Source organism: Puma concolor, chromosome B3 (assembly GCF_028749965.1).
Source record: "Puma concolor isolate L17-30 chromosome B3, mPumCon1.1.hap2, whole genome shotgun sequence".
NCBI lineage: Eukaryota > Metazoa > Chordata > Mammalia > Carnivora > Felidae > Puma > Puma concolor.
The window spans coordinates 143,828,583-143,852,109 of record NC_141672.1 but is presented as its reverse complement, the minus strand read 5'-3'; the positions used below and the strand labels follow the sequence as shown (position 1 = coordinate 143,852,109).

Genomic DNA, 23,527 nt, shown 5'->3' with positions numbered 1-23,527 from the left:
TCTCAAAAGGCCAGGGCCACCCCAGCTGGCCTTGCCACATGGGCCCGGGGCCCAGGGAGGAAGGCAGGGCAGCGTGGATCTTGGCAAGAGGCCACATGAGGCTGCGTACCCGGGTGAGTCTGGCTGCAGTTGGGTGAGGTACACCCGCCCCCATGCCCCTCCCTGAGCAGACACTGCCACCTTCTGGCTCTTTGTTGACCCACTGCCCCACCCCATCTCAAGAAGAGCTTTCTCCTGAACAAGAAACAAAAGATGGAACGAGGTTGCCTTCACCTGCTAACAATCCTTTTCTCCTGGGGCCGCACCCAGGTCACCTGCGTTAGAGTCTGGCTGGTCTCAAGCGTCATCCCTTGGTCTCTTCCCATCGGTGGCTTAACACAATCCTCACTACCTCTCCACAGATGGTTTATCTGCCTTAATTTTCAGTTGATTAGGGGCAGGGCCTCACTGTGGGGGGCTGGGAGGCATCCGGGTCACAACACTGCTGAGGCCCTTCTCCATTGTTTCTCTGTTGGATGGTGGGTTGTTTTTGCTAGAAATCCCCAGCACCTCCCAACTATTGTTCCTTCCTAGGCAGGCTTGCTGGGATCCCCGTGACCAGTTAACCAGGCTCTGGAGTTTGTCAAGGTGTTTTTCTCCCTCCCCTTCTACAGTTCGTTACCTCCCTCTCTCTCTCTCTCTCTCTCTTACCTCAACTGTGGGCTCTTTCCTCCTGCCCCTCCCCCTCCCTGGGAATTTCTATGACTTGGCCCAAAGCCCTTTGTTTTGATGTCTCAAATTCAGTGCTAAAGCTCAAACTCTCCACCAGGAGGCACTGTCGGGAGACCCAGCTCTGGATCTGCCGGCTTCCCATTCCCTGGTCCCAGACAGGGAAGTGAACGTGGGTCACCGTATTGATTGGTTTCTTGCCTTAGACAGGACCCCAGGGGGCTACAGAGTTATTGTCCTGGCCTTGTCCCGAGGAAGGCCCTTAGTTCCCTCAGATTCAGCAAGAGATGGGGGGATAGGGAGTGGGGAGTGGTGGAGGGGCTCATCCCTCACAGGCCCCCACCTCCTCCCCTTTCCCTGGGCTTGAAGACCCTCTTAACCATTCCATACCTCCTTCCGCCCTGCACCCCTTCCTCACAGGGCGGACCTATTCACTGGGCACCTCCAAGGTTCCCACAGAGATCAGCCTTCTGGATGCCCAGGACTTAACAGCCTGAGGAGGAAGGACACCACAGAAAGGCGCAGAGAGGACTCACCTTTCTTTCCACTCCACGTGTGGCTGTCAGCTATTCTGGAAACAAGAGTGCTCATTCCTGAGGTCCCTATGGGTTGCTAGGGCATCTTGAGGTTGTCTCTATTCCATGGGTTTTGATGTGGTTTGAAGTGTTGGGGTTCGGAGCCAATGGCCAAGAAAGAATTCTTGAGGGGCCCCGGGGTGGCTCAGTGGGTGTGAAGTTTTGGGGTGATGGTGGGGTTCGAAGCTGCGCTGTGCCATTGGCGGCCACGCTGTGCCACACTGTGGCTTGCCTTGCGGAGAAGGCCACGAAAAATCCATTGTTTTTAATCCATGGAAAACACTGGAGAAGTTTTACAAAATTACCCAATTCTGCAGTTGAGGGCAAGGACAGAAAACAGTAAAGCTAGAAATCCATCATGATCTAAGCAACTTTCCAACACATGTAGTCCTTACAGCCACCTTCCTAGGAAAGGGTCCCCAGTTGAGTTTTTTATTTATTTTTTATTTTTTTCAATGTTTATTTATTTTTGGGACAGAGAGAGACAGAGCATGAACGGGGGAGGGGCAGAGAGAGAGGGAGACACAGAATCGGAAACAGGCTCCAGGCTCCGAGCCATCAGCCCAGAGCCTGACGCGGGGCTCGAACTCACGGACCGCGAGATCGTGACCTGGCTGAAGTCGGCCGCTTAACCGACTGCGCCACCCAGGCGCCCCAGCCCAGTTGAGTTTTAATTCAATCTGGTACTGGTCTTGGGCGGCTCTGAGCGGCCACAAGTGGCTAGACCAGAGATGTGGAGGGGATCGTGGTAGACGAATCAGGAGGAAACCTCACAAGTCTGTCTTTCTTTCTTTCTTTCTTTCTTTCTTTCTTTCTTTTCTTTCTTTCTTTCTTTCTTTCTTTCTTTCTTTCTTTCTTTCTTTCTTTTCTTCCTTCCTTCCTTCCTTCCTTCCTTCCTTCCTTCCTTCCTTTCCTTCTTTCTTTCAAATGTTTATTTATTTTTGAGGGAGGGACAGAGCACAAGCAGGGGAGGGACAGAGAGAGAGGGAGACACAGAACCCCAAGCAGGCGCCGCATGGGGCTTGAACCCATGAACTGCGAGGCCATGACCTGAGCCCAAGTGTGACCCCTAACCGAGCCAGCCACCCGGGCGCCCCTCACACGGGAGTCAGATTTGGGAGCCGTGCCGCTACCAGGCCCAAGACAGACAGCTTGGTATAAGGACAGAACAAAGAGAGGGCATCATGTTTCTGGGTCCTATTACCGGTCTGGCCGGGGTCCTAACTTCCAGCCAAAAGGCAGGCTTTCTCCTCCCCAGAAGAGGAGCCACGGGCTAGAGGACTGCAGCCTGAGCGATAGACATGAAAGTGTTCCTGTAAGACCATACTTCTCAGAAGGCCCCTGAAATGAGAGTTAAGGAAGAAAAGAGAAAGCACTCACCAAGTTTGCACCGAAGCTCAGAGTCCAGATGAAAAGACTCATCGCCTCACGTTGGGGTGCCAAAAATGATGAGTTTTTTGGGGGGTGATGGGGGTTTGGAGCGGACGGCCACGAAAGAATTCTTGGTGCAGAAAAAGTGAGTTTATGAAAGCACGGGGACAGGACCCGTGGGCAGAAAGAGCTGCTCTGGGGCTGTGAGGAGTGACTGGTTATACACTTGGGAGGTGGGGGAAGTAAAGGCAAGAAGTTTCCAAAGAGATTTTCATATATTGAAGAGGACTCCCAGGATCCTGGAGGCCCAGCTATTGTCAAGCTAAGGTTGTTTTTCCCTCTAGCGAAGCATTAACCTGGACAGTAGGGACAGTAGGGACGTTCTACTCTGCCTGACTCAAGTAGTTGTTAATGGGCGGCAGGTTATAAGGAAATTGAATCTTATCTGCCACTTCCTTCTGCCTCTGTTTCCCACATCAGGTTAAGCATCCGACTCTTGATTTTGGCTCAGGTCATGGTTGTCACGGTCATGAGATCGAGCCCCAAGTTGGGCTCTATGCTGGGCGTGAAGTCTGCTTGGGATTCTCTCTCTCCCTCTCTCTCTGACCCTGCTCCGCTCACCTTCACACACTCTCTCTCAAGGAAGGAAGGAAGGAAGGAAGGAAGGAAGGAAGGAAGGAAGGAAGGAAGGAAGAAAAAGTTCTTGAGATGTTTACGGGGCAAAAAGGTAGGTGTTTCGTTTTGTTTTGAGAGAGAGCACATGCACAAGCAGGGGAGAGGCAGACAGAGAAGGAGAGAATCCCAAGGAGACGCAGGGCTCAATCTCAGGAACAGAAAGTTGAGATCATGATCTGAGCCAGATACTTAATGGACTGAGGCACCCAGCCGCCCACGCCCCAAGGCGATTTTATTGTAGCACAGGGACAGGACCCTGGGCACAAAGAGCTGCCCTGGGGCTGTGAAGAGACACTGGTTATCCACTTTGGAGTTGCGGAGGCAAGACAAAGAACAAAAGGTTCCACATGTTAAGAAAACAAAGAGGATCCTGGAGGCCTAGCTCTGGTCCAGCTGAGGCGGTTTTTCCCTCCGGCCAAGCATTAACATTAAGACAGCTGGCAGTTCCCGGAGGAAAATCCTACTCTGCCTGCCTCAAGTATTTGTCAATGGGCTGCAGGTTGTAAAGAAATTTAATTTTATCTACATTTCCTTCTGCCTTTGTTCCCTACATCCTCTACGTTGGTTTGATCTGGGAAGACTCCTCCTCCTCCTTCTTTTAATGTTTATTTTTGAGAGTGAGAGAGAAAGAGAGCAGGCATGCACAAGGGTGGGGGAGGGGCAGAGAGAGGGGGACCTAGGACCTAGGACTCTGCGCTGACAGCAGAGAGCCCGATGTGGGGCTCGAACTCACGAACCATGAGATCATGACCTGAACCGAAATTGGACACTTAGCTGATAACCAACTGAGCCACGCAGGCACCCCAGTGACCTGGGGCTCCTGAAGCTGTCCAGACGCGTGGGGCCCAGCGACGCAAGGAGGGACTGGCCCTTTAGTTCCCAAAGTGCTCTGGGGGGTGAGCGCGGGTGATGCCGGGAGGCTTATGCGAGGGAGGCTCTGTAGGACACGGGAGGACACCGCCCTTCCCTGATGACTGTCCTTCATCCAGGACCAGGTTCTGCCGACACACCCTCCACCTCCGCCTGCCGCTCTTTCTGGAAGTTTGTGCAAGCCATTCTCCAGATACCACCATACTGCTCTTTTCATAGTTAGCCTCACGGAAAAGCCCTTGAGGACCTCCTACAGATCCCGGAGTAATGGTGTCTTTACCTGGTCTTCGAGGCCCAGCGTGAACCCTGCCCATTCCACTGGGGGCACCACGTCTCCGTTTCCTCTGGCTTCACTGCACTCCAGGTGCACTGATCTTCCCGGGCCGGGCGCATCCCAAGCCTGTCTCAGCCTCTGAGGCCTGTGCGCTGCTGTTCCTTCGGCTCAGAACGCTCTTCACACGGATCTCCCCGTGGCTGGTCGCTCGTCCACTTTTCCTGACAACCCCCGTCTAGAGCACTCTCCTTTCACTTGTGCTCTATCCCCTCATCCTAGTTTTTTTCTTTCAAGTTTATTGATTTATTACAATTTTTAAATATTTATTTATTTTTGAGAGAGAGAGAGAGAGCACGAGCGGGGGAGAGGCAGAGAAAGAGGGAGACACAGAATCCAAAGCAGGCTCCAGGCTCTGAGCCGTCAGCACACAGCCAGATGCGGGGCTCGAACTCACGAACCGTGAGATCATGACCTGAGCCTGAAATCAAGAACTGGACATTCAACCGACTGAGCCGCCCAGGTATCCGACCCCCACCCCCGCTGCCCCGCCACATCCCATTTTATTCTCTTTTCCACGCACACCCCTTTTTGAAGCTTAAGCTTCAGGGCCCCCTCCAAGGGTCAGTACCTAATTTTGTATTCTTTTCTTAAAAGGAGCCCTCTGCCTGGCTGACCCAACCGTGCGAGCTTCAGGTCTCATGGAATCTAAGTCCGTTTTGTAGCCAGAGCGAAGGACTAGGCTGCACTGGGGACGCCCTGTGCCTACCTCTGGCTGGAAGACAAACTCAGCATTCCTCCTGCCAAGCTATTTTGACAGGCCCTTGCCCGCCCCTCCCCCCCCCATCTCCTCAGGCCTGGGTGCCAAGAGTAAGCCTTGCCCAGAAATCTTGGTAACTGCCCTGCTCACTGGGCCCTGGGCTCAACGGGGTGGGGGATATAAAACCCCAAGAGCTGCTGCCGAATGTCCTTCTCTCTTCTGGACCCCCCCACCCCCACCCCCGCCTTGACTCCCTGAATAGGCATAACTATTCTCAGTCGGCAGCCATACTCCTCCAGACTGCTCAGCCAGGAGACAGAAACCAGACTTCTCTGGAATCTCTTCCCCTCCCAGGCTTTTCTGCAAAGCTAATCTTTACAGTTTGTCACCCACCCCACCTCTTCACTAGTTTGGGCAAATATTTAGCATACAGGATTAACTCTCCCCCTGCCTTGCCCTTGGCAGACCTGGCTAATTGATCCCAGAACGCTTTCCAGACGGGCCCCTGTGTAGCCACTCCCCACAGATCAGGGGGGAAACCTATTTGGCCTCTTCCTGAAAGTCAGGTCTAAATTATCGAAGCGGTAAATCTGTTCCAGAGGAAAAGGGCCGGTGCTTGCAATGAAGTGAAGTCCCGAATCTAGGTTGAGACCAGGAGGCCAGTTCCAAGGACGTATTTTCTGTTTGATCAAGTACCACCTTGTGGTGCATCCCGTGACACAGTGGAAAAATCACTGACCTTGAGCTGGAAGTCCTGCCCTGTTCTGGGCAAAACGACTAACTTCCTCATTGTGCACACGGGGCTACAGGTCAGGCTGCTGCAGCGGGTTACCACAGACTGGGTGACGGCAACAACAGACATTGATTTCTCACAGTTCTGAAGGCAGGGAGGCCCACAGATGGATCCTGTGTCTAGTGAGGGCCCTTTTCCAGGCTGCAGACTGGTAGCTCCCACCAACTTCTTGTAACCTCACACGGTGGAAAGAAATCCTCACTTCTTTAACTTTTTTAATGTTTATTTACTTTTGAGAGAGAGAGAGCACGAGCGGTGAGAGGCAGAGAGAGAGAGGGAGACAGAGGATCTGAAGCAGGCTTTGCGCTGACAGCCCAGAGCCCCACACGGGGCTCGAACTCACGAACCGGGAGATCATGACGTGAGCAGAAGTCGGAAGTTGGACGCTCAACTGACTGAGCCACCCAGGCGCCCCAAGAATTCTTGCAGAGGGGCCGTGGTGAGCTGTCCTTAGAACCTGGAGAAAATGTCACCTCCTGGGGGCGAAAACAGCCAGAAAGGAGGCGAAGAATGAGTTTGTTGAGCTTACGGACCATAGACATACACAGCATCCAGAAGGAAGTCCAGGAATAGGGCTGCTGGGCGATGACACTTAGGGGGACTGTCCTGCTGCATATGTGCATTACTTCCTACTTCAGCTGCCTCTCCCGGCAGCCTCCCTGTGCCGTGCTCCCCAACACTCCCCTCGATGCCCCCAACTATTCATCCCCCTCACTTATCAGAAGGACTAGAGGCCACCAGGCAGCACCCACTGCAGCTTGCTCCTCCCCAGGCGCCGGGGTGGATGTTCCCCTATCTGCAGCCTGGACCCTGCAGCGCGAGGCCTCAGCTATCTCCCGCCATCACCCTCTTCTCTCGCTGGCATCTTCGGCCTCGCCTCTGCCAGCTCCTTTTGTTCAGCATATAAATTTGCTAAGGATATTCCCAGTTTAGAACAACAACAACAACAACAACAACAACAACAACAACAACAACAGGGGCGCCTGGGTGGCTCAGTCGGTTAAGCGTCTGACTTGGGCTCAGGTCATGATCTCGCAGTTTGTGGGTTTGAGCCCCGTGTCGGGTTCTGCGCTGACAGTGCAGAACCTGCTTGGGATTCTCTGCCCCTCCCCTGCTCTCTCTTGCTCTCAAAAATAAATAAACATTAAAAAACAACAAACTAAAAGCCACACCCCAAAAGCCCTCCTTCCATCTAGCATCTCTCTCGTGCGTTCTTGCTGGAAGAGAGGTCTATACTGGCTGACCTCACTGCTACCTCCCAGCCTTTCTTCAACCCACTGTGATTGGGTTCTTGCTTGTCCTGGTCCCGCCTCTTCACCGTCTGGTATGGAAATAAAGAAAAGTCCCCTGCCAAGATCAGCGATGGTTTCTGGATCGCTAAATCCAGAATTTTGGTGCCTATTTACTCCTCCACTTTGTAGGTCCCCACCGCGGACCATCGCCTGGACATCTGTGACAGCCCTTCTGGGTCCTCTCTTCCTCAGAGGCTCTTAAGTGTTGGTGGCCCCCAGGGTCTCATCACGGTCCCACCCCCACCCCATTCCGCAGCTCACCTTCTCCTGAGCAATCTTTTCAGACCCATGGCTCTTACTACTGTCTCTACGCCTGAGAATCCTTAGTAGTAAGCAGTATGTGAAAGAACGTAAAATAATCGTGCATGAACTGAGGAGAATACCATGTGAAGGAAGACATTTGAGGGAGAAAGGAAAAATACCGGGTCCTTTCCAGACTACCGTGGGCAAGTTAGTACACCACCCCAAGCTCTGACTTCTCAGCCACAGGACTTGGGACAAGAATAGTACCTACTTCATAGCGTTGCTATGAGGCTTACGTGGGATAATTCAAGAGCACGCTCCCAGAGCACATACTTGTCAACATTGCAACGGTCTCTGTGACTTGCAGGGGTAGAGGCACCATGGAGAGAAGAGGAGTCAAATGAGAAATGGTAGTTTAGATCCAGGTTTTGGAACGTACAAGGGCAGTGGACTGGTGAGGTCTATTTGTCGAGGGCATTCCTAACCCACGTCATGGGCTGAGAGCCGAGGAGCAGGCTGTTGTTTTCCTTCCGGCCATCCGGATGACCTTGTGAGCACCTGACCTGGGTTCAGTGAATGGCTGGCCATCGCGCCCTATGTGCACGTCCCAGGCATTCCTGAGATGGTCTGTCCTGAAGTGTGTGGGGGGGCTGCTGGTGGTTTGGGATGATAAACAGCTTAGAGCCAGGGAAGCAAAAGGTCACCTACTGGGCTGTGTCGTGGGGGAGGGAACACAGTTCCCAGGGGAACGAGCACTGGTATTTAAGAAGTACACTGAGCCTGTTCTTAACACTTGTCCAGGGCCAGGTTCTGAACTAAACATGAATGTTTTTTGTCCATAATTATAGGCTCCAGCCCTGGGGACTAGTTCAGTGGTGGCTGGACCCAGTTTACACGGACCCATGAGAGTCAATTATTAAATGTGCATGAATTTTGCAAGCCAGTTGTTAAACACAGCCATCGTTAAAAACTAAGTTACACAGGGGCGCCTGGCTGGTTCAGTTGGAGGAGTGAGTGACTCTTGATCTCAGGGTCATGGGTTCGAGTCCCATGTTGGGTGTAGAGATTCCTCAAATAAACTTAAATAAAATTAAGTTATAGGTGTGCCTGGGTGGTTCAGTTAGTTAAGCATTTAATTAAATAAGTAGCTATGAGTTTTGGTGACAATTTCAGCTCAGGTGACAATTTCAAGGTTCATGAGTTCGAGCCCACATCGGGTGAGCTCGAGCCCCGATTCAGGCTCCATGCTTTCAGAGTGGGATTCTCTCTCTTTCCTTCTCTCTCTCTTTGCCCTTCATGAGATTCTCTCTCTCTCTCTCTCTGCCTCGTGCTCACTCGTGCTTTCTCTCTCTCTCTCAAAAAAAAGACCTTCATTAAAAAAAAAAGAAGTTATATAAACTTATAATTAAATAAATTGTATTTAGGAAGCACGTGGGTGGCTTAGTCAGTTAAACGTCCGACGCTTGGTTGCGGCTTCGGTCACGATCTCACAGTTTGTGCGTTTGAGCCCCGCATCAGGGCTCTGCGCTGACAGCACGAAGCCTGCTTGGGATTTCTCTCTCCCTCTCTCTGGCCCTCCCTAGCTCTCTCTCTCTCTCTCTCTCTCACTCTCTCTCTCAAAAAATAAACATAAAAGATTTTAAAAATTATGTTAAAAAAACCAAAACTCATAGCTACTTATTTAATTTTCTATATTTTACTAGTATCCATTCCCTTGAGGACATTCACACCTGTTGCATCTGTATGATAGAAACACCACGTAACAGGGGTGTCTGGGTGGCACAGTCGGTTAAGCGTCCGACTTCAGCCAGGTCACGATCTCACGGTCCGTGAGTTCGAGCCCCGCGTCAGGCTCTGGGCTGATGGCTCGGAGCCTGGAGCCTGTTTCCGATTCTGTGTCTCCCTCTCTCTCTGCCCCTCCCCTGTTCATGCTCTGTCTCCCTCTGTCCCAAAAATAAATAAAAAACGTTGAAAAAAAATTAAAAAAAAAAAAAAAACACCACGTAACAGAAACACTATTCGACTCTGATCAGTGCTGTCATATCTAGAATTTGAAATTCGCCGGGGCTGAAGTATTTACGTCAGGAAATCAGGGCACGTACACACACTGCCCCCGCCATAGCGCTGGTCGTCAGTAACATCTGCCAGCACCTCGCCGGACAAACCGGGGTCAGGAATTCTGTCTTCTCATTAGTTCCAACATTCTCGATCTGCGCCAGATAAACACAGTCCAGCCTTTTGGGTTTCTGGACTCCAGGTTTGGAGGCAGCCGGCCCAGAGGGCCGAGTCTCACCCGTCCCCCACCAGGGGTGTGACCATTGGTGGCTACTCTGGACCCTGGCCCTCGCTGCGTCCTCCCTCAGCTAAGCGCTCACTTGACTCTGACAACACTGCCGGGTTGGTATTGAACTTTGACTTGACCCATTTTATAGATGACAAAGTGAGCCACAGAGAAGTTAAGCAACTCTCTCCTGAGGCCGTCAGCCAAGAAAAGTTGGAACCCTCTCACAACCACTAGCTCTACAGATAAAGAACAATAATCCGATGAGCCGATAAGGGGATGCGATTAAGTGGCTCAGTTACCATTCCTTCACAGCTGCCAATGCTGGCTTTAGTTTCCAGCTACCACGGGGCATTGATTCTGATGTACTTGTACTGTCCTTAGTCACATCCAATAAAACAGTGGACTTAGAAAATTCGGCCCATCCCAGGTCTTTAGGAGACTTTAATGAGTAAATAAGACTGTTCTAGAGTTAATGATCCATTGTTTCAGTTGATGGCGTGCTTCTAAGTCAATCAATTATTAATTAGGAATTGAGATCTGACTACATACACAACTCAGTTCAAGATCTGGACGCTTCCCATGAGAGCTAAAGCCCGGAGCATGTAAATAGCTTGTTGAAAGTTACACAGTTTGGAAGAGATTAGGACAGGATATTCACCACGCTTGTCTGATTCCAGAGCTCCTGTGCCAGGGAGAGCCATGTGATGAGTATTCAGCAGCTATTTAAAAACACCTCTTGGGGCGCCTGGGTGGCTCAGTGGGTTAAGCAGCCTTGATTTCAGCTCAGGTCATGACTTCATGGTTCATGAGTTGGAGCCCCACGTCGGGCTCTGAGCTGATGGCTCGGGGCCTGCTTGGGATTCTCTCCGTCTCTCTCTCGGCCCCTCCTCCACTCACGCTCTATCTCTCTCCCAAAAATAAATAAATAAACATTAAAAAAACACATAACAACATTAACAACTCAGGCAACAAGAGGTGTTGGCGAGGATGCGGAGAAAGAGGATCTCTTTTGCATTGTTGGTGGGAATGCAAGCTGGCGCAGCCACTCTGGAAAACAGGATGGAGGTTCCTCAAAAAACTAAAAATAGAACTACCCTACGACCCAGGAACTGTACCACTAGGCATTTATCCACGGGATATAGGCATGTTTTTCGAAGGAGCACACGCACCCCAATGTTTATAGCAGCACTATCCACAATAGCCAAAGTATGGAAAGAGCCCAAATGTCCATCGATGGATGAATGGATAAAGAAGATGTGGTGTATATGTACAATGGAGTATTACTCAGCAATCGAAAAGAATGAAATCTTGCCATTTGCAACTACGTGGATGGAAGTGGAGGGTATTATGCTAAGCGAAATTAGTCAGAGAAAGACAAATATCATAGGACTTCACTCATAGGAGGACTTTAAGATACAAAACAGATGAACATAAGGGAAGGGAAGCAAAAATAATATAAAAACAGGGAGGGGGACAAACATAGACTCATAAATATGGAGAACAGAGGGTTGCTGGAGAGGTTGTGTGGGGGGGCGATGGGCTAAATGGGGAAGGGGCATCAAGAAATCTATTCCTGAAATCATTGTTGCACTATATGCAACAACTATAACTAACTTGGATATAAATTAAAAAAAAATTTTTTTAAGAAATAAATAAAGGGGAAAGAAAACCACAAACCAACACACACACACATAGCAAACTCTTATAGGGGCTCCTGGGTGGCTGGTCAGTTTAGTGTCTGATTCTTGATTTTGGCTTAGGTCATGATCTCACGGTTTATGGGATTGAGCCCCACATTGGTCTCTGTGCTGATGGTGCACAGCCTGATTGGGATTCAATCTCTCCTTCTCTCCCTGCCCCTCAAAAGAAATAAATAATCTTAAAAACAATCCTCTTATAGAAGAATACTTAATCACAGAGAAAAACGCCCATAAAGGATTTGGTTAAAAAATGGAGGTGAACACATTACTGTATTTTATCAATTTTGGATACGTGTTGCTTTTCACCTCTTAACATCTGAAATAGGGTGCATCAAAAACCAATTCCAGGTGAATTATAGATATTCATGTGAAAGGTGAAATAATAAAGCTTCTAGAAGATACTATAGGAGAATATCTTCATAGTCTTGGGGTAAGAAAAGATTAATGAAACGGGAAACAAAGCATACCCATAAAAGGCCAGTAAGTTGGACTACATTAAAATTAAGGAATTTTTGTGCATCAAAAGACGTATTAAGAAAATAAGAAGGTAAGCCCCTGGGGCATGTGGGTGGCTCACTCAGTTAAGCATCCATATCTTGATCTCAGCTCAGGTTTTGATCTCAGGTTCCAGAGTTCAAGCCTCGAACTGGACTCCACACTGGGCATGAGCCTATTAATAAATAAATAAGTAAGTAAGTAAGTAAATAAATAAATAAATAAGTAAATAAATATTAAAGTAAAGCCACTGAATAGGAGAAAACTTTTACAGCGTATGTATCCAAAAAAGGGAACTCATACCAGAATATATATCAAATTCCTACAAGTCACAAACGGGCAGAATCCAATGGGAAAAAAAAAATGCACAAGACTTGAGACAGGCACTTCATAAAAGAGAATAATGAAATGAATATTAAGCATACGATAAGGAGCGCAGTCCCCTTAGTTTCCAGGGAAATGAAATGTACAACCACCACAAGGGGCGCCTGGGTGACTCAGGCTGTTAAATGTCAACTTCTGATTTTGACTCAGGTCATGATCTCACAGTTTGTGGGTTCGAGTCCTGCATGGGGCTCTGTGCTGACAATGTGGGGCCAGCTCGAGATTCTGTCTCTCTGTGTCCCTCCCCTGCTCATGCTCTCATTCTCTCTCTCTCAAAAATAAATAAATAAACATTAAAAAAATGATAAGGTAAAACTTCCATGAGTTACCACTGCACACCCAGAAGAATGACCAAAATCGAAAAGAACGACAGTGCTGAGGGTTAGCGAAAATGTGGCGAGACTGACATGAGAGACTGAAGGTCCCATAGGCTGTTGGTGGAAAAGAAATTAACCAATCCCTTAGAAGACCATTTGGCAGTGTTCGTGAAAGATGAACACTTACACAGTAACTTGTGAGCCATTAATTCACTCCTAAGTGTCGTCCAACGGAATTTCATACATACATGGAGCAAAAGACAAGGGCTAGAACATTCACCATGCCTCATTAAAATAGCCCCAAACCAGAAAGACCCCTAATGTCCATCAACAGTAGAACAGATCCGGGGCGCCTGGGTGGCTCAGTTGGTTGAGCAACCGAGTTCAGCTCAGGTCATGATCTCACGGTTTGTGAGTTCGAGCCCCGTGTCGGGCTCTGTGCGGACAGCTCGGAGCCTGGAGCCTGCTTCGGATTCTGTCTCCCTCTCTCTCTGCCCCTCCCCCACTCATGCTCTGTCTCTCTCTCTCTCTCTGTGAAAAATAAATAAACATTAAAAAAAAATTAAAAAAAACCAGAATAGATCCATAAATTGTGGCAGATTCATAAAATGGAGTGTCAGACAGCAACAGAATAAATTATAACTATTTTATGCAAAAGCATGGATGAGTTTCACAGACGCAATGTTGAGAAGTAAGACACAGCAGAATACATGCGTCTGATTCCATTTCCATCAAAACAAAAATAGGCAAAAACCAGTCCATTTTAGTAGGATTTAGGACGGCAGTTACTTTGGGAGAAGTTGGGAAAAACAGTGCCAGGAGGTGCATGAGGAGGGTTTTTGGGGTGCTGGTGATGTTATGTTTCCTGAGCTGGGCAGTGACTGGGGGAACATTCATAAGTTATACATCAGTAGTTTGTGTACTTTTCTGCATATGTGAATACATATATTATGCTCCGGTAAAAAATTAAAAAAAAAAAAAAAAAAGGAGGGAGGATAGAGACAGAGTTGGACAGAGGATATTAATTACTCACAGACCTTTGTTGAAAGACCCATTCAATGATGCCTGTCCAATGATGGAATACAAGACACTACCCTGAGCTAAGAAACTGGCAAAACGTGCTGATGAATCTATTGGAAAAACATGAGGGAACTTAGAAAACTCACTGGAACTAAAATACTATGGAATAACAACATGGAATATAGCAGAGAAGAAATTAGAGAGAAATCATAGAAGTTTCTCGTATTTGTAAGACCCAGAAAGAAAAATTATCAGTTTTAAACTTTGTAAAGTCAAGTTAAGAATTTAATTTCTAGGGGCACCTGGGTGGCTCAGTCGGTTGAGCGTCCGACTACGGCTCAGTTCATGATCTCACAGTTCATGAGTTCAAGCCCCACATCGGACTCTGTGCTGACAGCTCAGAGCCTGGAGCCTGCTTCGGATTCTGTGTGTCTCCCTCTCTCTCTGCCCCTCCCCTGCTCATGCTCATGCTCATGCTCTGTCTCTCTCTCAAAAATAAATAATAAACTTAAAAAAAATTTAATTTTTAGGGGCACCTGGGTGGCTCAGTCGGTTAAGTGTCCAACTCTTGATTTCAGCTTAGGTCATGATCTCATGGTTCATCAGTTCGAGTCCCATATCCGGCTTTGCACTGAGTGTGGAGCCTGCCTGGGATTCTCTCTCTGCCTCTCCCCTTCTCACTCTCTCTCTCAAAAATAAAATCTGAAGGGGCACCTGGGTGCCTCAGTTAGTTAAGCGTCCAACTTCAGCTAGGGTCATGATCTCACGGTTTGTGAATTCGAGCCCCACATTGGGCTCTGCGCTGACGGTGTGGAACCTGCTTGGGGCTCTCTCTCTGCCCCTCCCCCAATGATCGTCCTCTCAAAATAAATAAACTTCAAAAAATTAAATATTAAAGTAAATATATAAAATCACAATCAAAAAATTCTCAAACATAGAGTTAGTCATAACTAAAATAGGACGCATGAACATCGGGCTTCCTGATGGGATGCATTGGGAGTGACACAATTTATGTAAAATTCCTGTTAAAGGTGTTTAACTTGAATCCAGTGATAGGGAAACCACCAGACAAAAGAAACAATGTAACTGTTAGGATATTCTACCAAACAGCTGACATGGCTTTTTCAAAAATAGCAAGGTTAGAAACACCTCCCACCCATCCACACACAAAAGGACAGGGTAGTGCTTTGGGTTAGAGAAAACTAATGAGGCATGACAGCCACAGCAAGGCATGATCTTTATTGGATTCTGGATCCCTGACTTGCTCCCTAAATTTCACGAAATTGAGACAACTTGGAACAAGGAATATGGACTACCTGTTACACAGCATTATTGCATCAATGTTAAATTTTTTGTGTAGGATGATGTGGTGCCCCTTTTTGTTGCCTCACTGGTGCTTTCCTCTAGCATAATTCTCAAACTTTTGGGATTTAGGACCCCTGTACACTCTTGGGAGTTGTTGAGGACTCCAAAAAGCTTTGTTTATAGGAGTTATACAAAACTACATTTACTGAGTTAAAAGTTAAAGCAGATTTTTTTTCTTTTTTTTAGGTTTATTTATTCAGGGGCACCTGGGTGGCTGCCGGTTGGGTGTCTGACTCTGGATTTCAGCTCAGGTCATAATCTCAGGGTCGTGGGATTGAGCCCTGTGTCGGACTCTGCACACTGGGCATAGAGTCTGCCTGAGATTCTCTCTCTCTCTCTCTCTCTCTCTCTCTTCCTCTCCCCCTCTCCCCTGCTCATGCTCTCTCCCTAAAAAAAAAAAACAAAAACAAAACACTACATTCCCTTCCCCCCCCAAAAAAAAAAACTTAGTGGGGAGGGTTGTTTGTTTTCATTTTTGCAAATCTCTTCCTGGCTGAGTTGATGGAAATAGCTGGATTCTCATCTCTGCTTCTGCATTCAGTCTGTTGTGAATGTTGTTTTGCCTGAGGAATATGAAGGAGATCCGGCCACACACAGATTTATATTTGGAAAAAGGAAAATGAAGGAGGATTAAAAAAAAATTTTTTTTAATGTTTACTTATTTTGGAGAGAAAGAGCACCAGCAGGGGAGGGGCAGAGAGAGAGGGAGACACAGAATCCAAAGGAGGCTCCAGGCTCTGAGCTGTCAGCACAGAGCCCTATGCAGGGCCCTGAGATTATAATGAACCTGAGATTATATCCTGAGCCGAAGTTGGCTGCTTAACCGACTGAGCCACCCAGGCACGCCACGAAGGAGGATTTTAACAGCTTTTCGAATATTGCAGATAATCTCTCCCCTCCGATTATCAAAGACCACTTAATTTTTATTTTTTAAACTTACTTTATTTTTAAAAAATCATTTTATTTTTTTAAGTAAACTGCACCCAACACGGGGCTTGAACTCATGACCGAGAGATCAAGAATTACATGCTCTTCTGACTGAGCCAGCCAGGCACCCCAAATGTTTAATTTTTAATTTAATTTTTAATTTTTTAAAAATTAATTTTATTTATTTTAAAATTTACATCCAAGTTAGTTAGCATATAGTGCAACAATGATTTCAGGAGTAGATTCCAGTGACTTATCCCCCAACCGTTTAATTTTTTTTTTTTTAATGTTTATTAAACATTAAAGAGACAGAATGTGAGTGGGTTGGGGCAGAGAGAGAGGGAGACACAGAATCTGAAGCAGGCTCCAGGCTCTCAGCTGTCAGCACAGTCTGAGGCGGGGCTCGAACTCATGGAGCTGAGAGATCATGACCTGAGCCGAAGTCGGACGCTCAACCGACTGAGCCACCCGGGTGCCCCCCAACTATTAAATTTTTAAGGATCCACAATACCAAAAGCAGACAATGGAGTGAAAGAAAGCAAAAGCATGAGTTTGAAAAAATTAACAGATGAGACAGCAGGGCCATGCACACACAGGTCAGAGGAGCCAGCATGCCGTCTGAGGCTCCCCAGGTTTCCCTGCACCAGGAAGGAGACCAGACACAGGTGGCTTTTTTTTTTTTTTTTTTTAAATTAAGTCAGTTGCAGGTCCTTGATATTGAACAAGAAAGCAGCAAGAGGCATCAGCAGCTGAGAGCGTGCCTCTAATATGACAGCTCTTCCCCCCTTGCCGCTCCATACCGGAAGGTACAATTTGGGGAGAAAAAAAAAGTGTGCTATACCTAGTTAGTTATGGTATCTACTAGTACACGTTTCTAGTTGGTTTTCACACAAGCAATTCTCCAATCCTCGCAGGACCGAATGTCCTACAATTTAACTCAATTCTGACACCACCTGCCTGGAGACAGCATCAGATCCCACAGGGGAAGGGCTCCTTCCTGTCAGACTGATGCCAGCTGCAGATCTGGGACACTTGCACTTTGGACCAATCGGCTATAAGTTGGGGATTCCCAGGACCCTCTCCTCGGGTTCATCATCTGCTGGAATAGCCCACAAATCTCAGGGAAATATCGATTCACATGTATCGACTTATTATACGGGATATCTAAAGGATTCCGATGGACAGTCAGATGAAGAGGTACATTATAGTGAGGTCCAGAAGGTCCTGAGCAAAGGAGATTCTGTCCCAGTTTATAAATAATGAAAGACACTCCTGTCACTCAGCAAATTCCAAGGGGTTTAGGAGTTCTGTGCCAGGGACTGGGGACAAAGACCAAAAATATTTCTATACCACAACTTTCTAATAAGACAGGTAAGGCATTGATGGATACATCTGGCTTAGAGTTGAAGAATCATGAACAGAACATCTAAGAAGTTACATTTCAGGACATAAGACTTCCACTTGAGTTAAAGTTGAATGCGTGTCTCAACCACTGATCTTGACTGGGTTAGAGAAAAATGATTGCGATTTTCCAAATTTCCACAGTTGCTTCTGTGTCAAAAATTAGCTTTATAGCTTCTTTCATTAAAACATGTTTTTTTTTTAAATGTTTATTTATTCTTGAGAGAGAGAGAGAAAGAATGCAAGCAGGGGAGGGGCAGAGAGAGAGGGAGACACAGAATTTGAAGCAGGCTCCAGGCTCTGAGCCGTCAGCACAGAGACAGATGTAGGGCTCGAGCTCATGAACTGTGAGATCACGACCTGAGTCGAAGTGGCCTGAGCCATCCAGGTGCCCCAGAACACATTCTGATCAAATAATCTTGCAGAGGAAAGATAATCTAGCTTCAAGGCTGTGACGTGAAAGCAGAGAGAAAATGATAGATTTTCTGCCCAGTTATCAGGTTTAGGATCTTTTTAAGAAGTGTTCCCAGAAGCACTGCTATGTTGTCTCTCATTCTGGGTCACGCACACATTTGTCAGCTTTCCAGTAAAGGACGCGGAGCTGGCGTGGCGGCTCCAGACTGACCCAGCAGCCGGGCTCTTGGGCGGTGAGGCCACCCTGGGTCATCCTGGGACTCACCTCTGTGCTAGGCCTGCACCACGGTCCTTCCCCGGGGGTGGGTACGGCAAGCATCAGGGCCACCCCAACTTGCACGGCCAACCCGGCTCCTTGATCCAGAAAGGCCCAGGCGGCCTTTCTGCTTTGCGTATCTGGGCGCTCCACTGCCCAGCCTTGGTTTCCTGTGTTTCCTGGTTCCTGAGACTGGGTGAGACCCCACCTGGGGATTCTTTTATTATAACAAAACATACAAGTGGTAGTTTCTTAAAAGTTAACTGTAACGTGGACTCCAGAACAACGTCAATGTGCCTCTCCAACTGTTACATTCGTATCTGTTACATTCAAATGCATTCATTTAAGAAAGATTTTTAAGCTTATTTATTTATTTTGAGAGAGAGAAAAAGAGCAAGCAGGGGAGGGGCAGAGAGACAGGGAGAGAGACAATCCCAAGCACGCTCTGCGCTATCAGAGTGGAGCCCGATACGGGGCTGGAACTCACGAACCATGAGATCATGCAGAAACCAAGAGTCGGGTGCTTAACTGACTGAACCACCTAGGTGCCCCTCAAATTTATTCTTGGACAGATTTTTTAACCCATGCATAACATTTTAACATCACTACTGGTCACCTGGAAAATACTGGATTGCTGAGTTATACAAATCTTCTAAAAACTGATACATTTCACTACACAATATGAAAAAAAATCACATTTGGAAATGCCACCAATCTCATTAGCAACATCCTTAAGAACTGGGAAGCTCTCAAGTTCAGGGGATATGTACAAGTTTTACAAAATTTTAGTTTACCTTGAAAGCTTAAATGTTGGGCCCCTGGGTGGCTCAGTTAGTTGAGCACCCCACTTCAGCTCAGGTCATGATCTCGCTGGTTGTGGGTTCGAGCCCCACATTGGGCTCTGTGCTGACAGCTCGGAGCCTGGAGCCTGCTTCGGATTCTGTGTCTCCCTCTCTCTCTGCTCCTCCCCTGCTAACGCTCCATCTCTCTCTCAAAAATAAACATTACAAAAAAAAAAAAAAAAAGCTCATATGTTATCATTGACAACAAATACTGTCCATTACTTCCTTGAAATGACTAATTTCATTCATTTTTGAGATAACATCTGCCAGATATTCAAGTCTGAAAAACTATAGTTTCTCTATCAGTTGTTCTTTCCAGTTAAAATAGTGATCTGGGGTGCCTAGGTGGCTCAGTCGGTTGAGCGTCCAACTTCGGCTCAGGTCACGATATTGTGGTCCGTGAGTTCGAGCCCCGCGTCGGGCTCTGTGCTGACAGCTCAGAGCCTGGAGCCTGTTTCAGATTCTGTGTCTCCCTCTCTCTGACCCTCCCCTCTTCATGCTCTGTCTCTCTGTTTCAAAAATAAATAAACATTAAAAAAAATTAAAAAAAAATAAAATAAAATAGTGATCTATGGGGGCGCCTGGGTGGCTCAGTCAGTTAAGCTTCCGACTTTCGATTTTGGCTCAGGTCATAATCTCATGCTTCGTGAGATTGAGTCCCATATGGGGCTCTGTGCTGACATTGTGGAGCTTGCTTGGCATTCTCTCTCTCCCTCTCTCCCTTTGCCCCTTCCTCCTTTCAAAAATAAATAAATATTTTTAAAAAATGGTGTTCTATGAAAAAGGCAACTCAAGCCTTTAAATGCCTTTCCAGAAGACAACCATCTTACCTGGGTCTCCACCAGCAGCCCTTTCTACGCACTTCCCACTTTTATTATCTAGGCTATTTGAAAGAGGTATACCCATGAGTAAATATTTAATATAGTTATTAATTTTTACTGCTTTATTAAGGATACCTTCATACTGTCTCTTAAACCCAAAGAATGCATGCGGTGTGCAATCAAATCACTGCTACCAGAGTTTGGTGCCTGTGTCTGATTCCTGGTAAATTGCCAGCAGTTTTCCCCAGGTGCGCAAACATTAACACTGAGAAAGTAACTTCTCAGTATTGTTATGATAACAGTTTTGCCCTCCAGGATAACCCCATCCTTCCCCCTTCTGGGTCTGAGGGCCACACTTTGAAAACCGAACCACATCCTCCTCTCCTCTCCACCGGACTTTACATTAAGTTCTTATCTTTCGTGCTCCTTGCTCCCAGGAACAGGGCAGCTCCACCCCCCCCCCCCAACCTTGCCACTTCCTTCCCCCCCCACCCCCCCACTCTTCCCTTCCCTGCTCACTCGCTCTGCTCCAGCAGGTGGCTGCTTTCAGCACTGGGGAGTGGCCAGCTGCCCTTGGTGGGGACTGCCTGAGAGCCCCTCACCCTTCTTTCCTGACCTCACTCTCTCTTCCCCTCCCCCAGGCTCATTAACCCTTCACTTCCCCCCAAGGTGGAAAGGAAGCCAGAGGAAAAGCCTCAATATTGAAGGACACAGCCAGAGTGAGTCGTGCCAGGACTTGGGACACTGTAGACCACCCACGTTACTGTGGCAGTTTCTTTTAGAAATGAAAAAAGTATATATCTTGATTGTTCTTTTTCTGGTTATAAAAGTAATAGATGCTTGTTGCATAATATTCAAACCACCCAGAATTGTATACAGTAGAAATTGAGAGTCTCCCCTAATCCCCCTCCCCCCATGCTCTCTCTGGTTTAGGAACCTTCATATTTTCACATATATGTATTTTTCATACATATGTATGTATATGACAATGGGATATTTCTCTGCAACTTTCTATTTTCACTTAATGTATTGTAATACAGCAATAAAAAAATAAATAATAATAAATAAAAAATCAGCAAATTAAAGATCTACTTCATTTTTTTAAAGTTTATTTTACTTAATCTTGGCGGGGGGGGGGGGGGAGCAGAGAGAGAGAGGGAGAGAGAATCCTAAGCAGGTTCTGTGCTCAGTGAGGTGCCCTATGCAGGGTTCGATCCCACGTGAGATCATGACCCGAGCCAAAATCAAGAGTTGGACACTTAACCGAGCCACCTTGGTGCCCCAAGAGACTATAAACAGTGCTGCAGTGAAAACCTTCCTCTTATACCCCTGAGCATCTTACGGTGAGTATTTCTATGGTATCCAGTCACTCAAAGTGAAATTTCTGGATGAAAGGGTATGCCCGTTTTATAAAAGGATGTGTGCCACCCAACTGCCCTCCAAAGAGATTATACTAGCTAACACTCCCTCCAACCACATCCACTGTATTTTGAAATGACCTCTTTATACATCCATTTCCCTGACACCCCCAGTGAGCTGAGGTCCCTTCAGGAATTGGAATGTGCCCTCTTTTCTATCCCTGGGTCACAACTGTCATGTCACAGGAGCTCATTCATGTGAATGAACGGATGTGGATGAATGAATGGACAATATGAACAACACCACTGTTAAAAAAAAAAAAAAAAAAGAGAGAGAGAGAGAGACAACAGGGGCACCCATGTGGCTCAGTTGGTTGAATGTCTGCCTCTTGATTTTGGTTCAGGTCATAATCCCAGGATCCTGGGATGGAGCTGTGTGTGGCTCCAGGCTGAGTGTGCAGCCTGCTTAAGATTCTCTCCCTCTCTCTCTCTCTCTCTCTCTCTCTCCTTCTCCCCCACTTGTGCTCTCTCTCAAAAAAAAAAAAAAAAAAAAAGGAAAGAAAAGAAAAAAGACAACAGGCCCCCCAAATGCCAAAAATGGAGTTACTTGTGCTAAGTCCGGTGTCAGTAAACCAAGACTTAATACCTAACTTAATGGCTGTTTCAGCGTCTCCCAGGGATGTGAACTTTAACCAGTCAATCTGGAATTACCTGTTCAGCCCTAGTAAGATAATCCACCTGATAGACCCCTTGTGTCCTCCATAGGAAGGTAACCTTGTCTGGAAATAATCCACTCTTTGCTAGCAACTTCCTTGTCCTGCTCCCTTCTGCCTATTAAAGCCATTTTATTTATTTGTTTTTTACTTTTTTTTTAATCTTTATTTATTTTTGAGAGAGAGAGAGAGGGAGAGAGAGAGAGCATGAGCCAGAGTGTGAGCAGGGGAGGAACAGAGAGAGAGGGAAACACAGAATCTAAAGCAGGCTCCAGGCTCTGAGCTGTCAGCACAGAGCCTGACACGGGGTTCAAACTCATGAACCGTGAGTTCATGACCTGAGCCAAAGTCGGTGCTTAAATGACTGAGCCCCCCAGGCGCCCCCTATAAAATCCATTGATATGATATGATATGATATGATATGATATGATATGATATGATTACTATATTTTGGAGAGAGGAAGTGGGGGAGAGGGGCAGAAAGAGAGGGAGAGAGAGAGCCTGGCACTGGGCTCAGTCCCACGACCCTGGGATTGTGACCTGAGCTGAAACTGAGAGTTGGATGACCAACTGACTGAGCCATCCGGGCGCTCCAAAAGCCTTTCATTTTGTACAGGTCTTTGGAGCTCCTTTCTACCTGCTAGACAGGACGCTGCCCAGTTCATGAAGTGCTGAATAAAGCCAATACAACCTTTAAATTTTACTCAGGTGAATGTCAAGACCGCCAACAGGTTTCTTGCCTGTGCGTCAGGCACCATTTTAAGCATTCAATCTGCACAAATTTCTTTAATCCTCATAACTACTAGGAGTGGGTGCTGTTATTATCCCCATTGGTAGATGAAGAAACTGAGGCTGGGAACTTGAGTGGCTTGCCCAGGCAATGAGCCAGTCGACTTCCGCAAACAGGCAGAAACCTTTACCCTCCAGGAATGATTACCCTCCAGTAATGATGCCTCCGGTTCCTTTTTAATGCCTTTTTAATCATTTCTCCTTGCCCCATCTTTTGGATCTCCAATTTTCTTAGGGATTAACTGAAGCAACCTGGGAGAATATTTCATAAAGGTAAATAGTATTCTGGGGTGCGTGGGTGGCTCCATTGGTTAAGCACCTGACTCCTGACTTCAGCTCAGGTCATGATCTCACCGTTTGTGAGTTCGAGTCCCATGTCGGGCTCTGCGCTGAGGGTGTGGAGCCTGCTTGGGATTCTCTCTCTCTCTTCTCTCTGCCCCCCGACTTCTCAAAATAAATAAATAAATAAACTTAAAAAAGTATTAAATAGTATTCTGACATCTTCCAAATTTGTGTCGTCTGGACCCTGCCTGTTATTATCCATAGATTTGTTTTACAAAGTTAAAACCAGAGTAGCATAGCGTGCTCTTTCATCGGGAGGGGGTCTGGGGAGTTGTCTACCCTGCATGATAACTTAGGTGGAGACGAATGCTGTGTGCCCCCTTCCCCCAGTGCAGGCTTGAAAAGGTGGGCTTGGCCACCTGGCCACTGCAAAGAGTCTACCTGATGGGAGGAAGGGGCAGTGCACAGAGTCAGGGACTGTTTGGGGGAATGGCTAAATTTAGGGTTCTTGGGGAGAGGAAACAGTAGAAGAGAAAGACGGTGAGGAAAGTGAAGGCCAGGAAATGTTATAGGCTAATTCAGACTCGACTGTATCAGGCGT

General features: G+C 47.2%; 1 long non-coding RNA gene across 1 annotated transcript; it reads right to left on the bottom strand.

Annotated features, from left to right (window-relative positions):
- Positions 1-8,728: 8,728 nt before the first annotated feature.
- Positions 8,729-12,210, bottom strand: LOC147580463 (uncharacterized). Its single transcript, XR_015252930.1, has 3 exons — positions 12,120-12,210; positions 9,575-10,889; positions 8,729-9,330 (listed from the first exon to the last, which is right to left on the bottom strand). It is a non-coding gene; the product is annotated as an uncharacterized LOC147580463 (long non-coding RNA).
- Between the last annotated feature and the right edge of the window lie 11,317 nt (positions 12,211-23,527).